Below are 2,190 nucleotides of genomic sequence, written 5' to 3' on the forward strand. Positions count from 1 at the left end.
ATTATCCTTCTACGCTCATCAAGATCTACACTCACAAAGAGCTTAGACCTTCTTTTTCCTATTCACTGGTGAATTCTCAGTCTTTAGTAAAGTTCCTTGTTCAGACTCAATGTTCAGTAAATAAGGGTTCAATGAAACAGTGAACACTCTTGTGCTTCTCACAATGCAATGAAGTCTTGTTGACAATTTTGAATGTGATGTTTTGCTGTAGCCTGACTGGGATAGACGGAAGATGCATGCATCCACAGTTGTGAGAAATTGATAGACATGTATTTAAAAATTGATTATGTTCCCAGAGAATTACAGTAGGAAGTGTGATGGTCATGATCATTCCTTCTAAATTCTTGAGATTACCAAATGCTCTTCATCCACAGCATATAGAAAAACACTATGAGGCCTGAGAACCAGAGCAGCATGTCAGAGTTCCTCCTCCTGGGGCTCCCCATCCCAATGGAGCAGCAAGGCATGTTCTTTGCCCTGTTCCTGGGTGTGTACCTGACCACAGTGCTGGGGAACCTGCTCATCATCCTGCTCATCAGGCTGGACACTCGCCTCCACACCCGCATGTACTTCTTCCTCAGCCACTTGGCCTTCTCTGACATTTCCCTTTCATCTGTCATAGTTCCAAAGATGCTCATGAACATGCAGACTCAGCAACAATCCATCCCCTATGTGGGGTGCATTTCTCAGTTGTATTTTTTCATAGTTTTTGGGTGTCTTGATAATTTCCTTCTTTCAGTGATGGCATATGACAGGTATGTGGCCATCTGTCAGCCACTCTACTACACAACACTTATGAGGCAGGAGCTCTGTGTTTCCTTAGTAGCTGCGTCCTGGTTCTTCAGTTGTGCACATGCCCTGTTTAACACTCTCTTCTTGGTACAAGTATCCTTTTGTGCTGACAATGTCATCCCCCACTTCTTCTGTGACCTTCCTGCACTCCTGAAGATAAGCTGCTCAGACATCTCCCTCAATGAGCTAGTCATATTCACCGAGGCAGCAATTGTTCTTCTCTTCCCTTTGATCAGTATCTTGAGTTCCTATATCTGTATAGGGACCACTGTTCTGAGGGTCCCCTCCACCAAGAGACTCTTTAAAGCTTTTTCTACTTGTGGCTCCCATCTCTTTGTGGTGTCTTTATACTATGGGACCATTGCAGGTGTTTACTTTTTCTCCTCATCATGGGGCTCCAGTGACAAAAACATTATTGCTTCAGTCATGTATACAGTAGTTACCCCCATGCTGAACCCCTTCATATATAGCCTGAGGAACAGAGATATAAAACAGGCCCTAGAAATATTTGTCAATAGGGCTAACTTTTTTAAGTGACAATCACTAAATCCTGTTATTGCAGTCATGAGCCCAGTGAGATGTATCGCCTAAAACTATTGTATGGTTGACAACTCTGTATAACTTTAAAATTACTATACATTCTGCTGCCATGTATAGTGTTGTTAATATGTCAACTAGGTCAAGTTTGCTACTTGGATTGTTAATCTTTCTTCCTAATTAATTTGTGGATTTATCTTTGTCTCCTTTAGATATGTCAGTTTTTGCTTATGTATTTTTTATGCTATATTATTGAGGACACACAGATGTAGCATCACAATCTGCTCCTGGTGCCCTGATTCTTTTATGTAGTGGTTTGCTGGCTTGCATTGGATTCAAGATGATTGTGCACGTTTCTTCCCAGCTCCCTATTCAATGGCATCATGTTGGTAGATTGAAATCAGCCACAATGAGAATAATGACACTATGGAAATTGGAAAATGCTACAAAGCAAGGCTTTCTAAAAAAGTGAGAGAGAAGAAGTCATTTTCTCTGCTTTTAACAGCACACCACTGAATTCACAGTTAGGAGATACTCCTCTTTATCTCTACAATGGTTCCTACCCTAACATCTCATCTACTTCTTCCGATGTTAGTACAGATATACCAGCTTTCTTTTGGTTAGTGTTTACATAGTATTTCTTTCCCATCACTTTACTTTAAACTTTTCTATATCCTTGTAACTGTGAGAGGTCCATTGTCAATGGTGTAAAGTTGTATTTTTCTCTTTTTATGCAATTCAACAATCACTATATTTCTGGAGAATTTGATGTATTAACATCTAATGTCATCATGATATATTTGAGTTTATATTTTCCATATTACTATACCTTTGCTGTTGGAGACCTTTGCTTCATACTTC

At 40.0% G+C, this 2,190-nt stretch overlaps 1 pseudogene; it reads left to right on the forward strand.

Moving 5' to 3' along the window:
- The first annotated feature begins 300 nt into the window (after window positions 1-300).
- LOC131393314 (olfactory receptor 1J4-like) lies at window positions 301-1,527 on the forward strand (annotated as a pseudogene).
- The last annotated feature ends 663 nt before the right edge of the window (window positions 1,528-2,190 follow it).

Source organism: Diceros bicornis, chromosome 28 (genome assembly GCF_020826845.1).
Source record: "Diceros bicornis minor isolate mBicDic1 chromosome 28, mDicBic1.mat.cur, whole genome shotgun sequence".
Taxonomy (NCBI): Eukaryota; Metazoa; Chordata; class Mammalia; order Perissodactyla; family Rhinocerotidae; genus Diceros; species Diceros bicornis.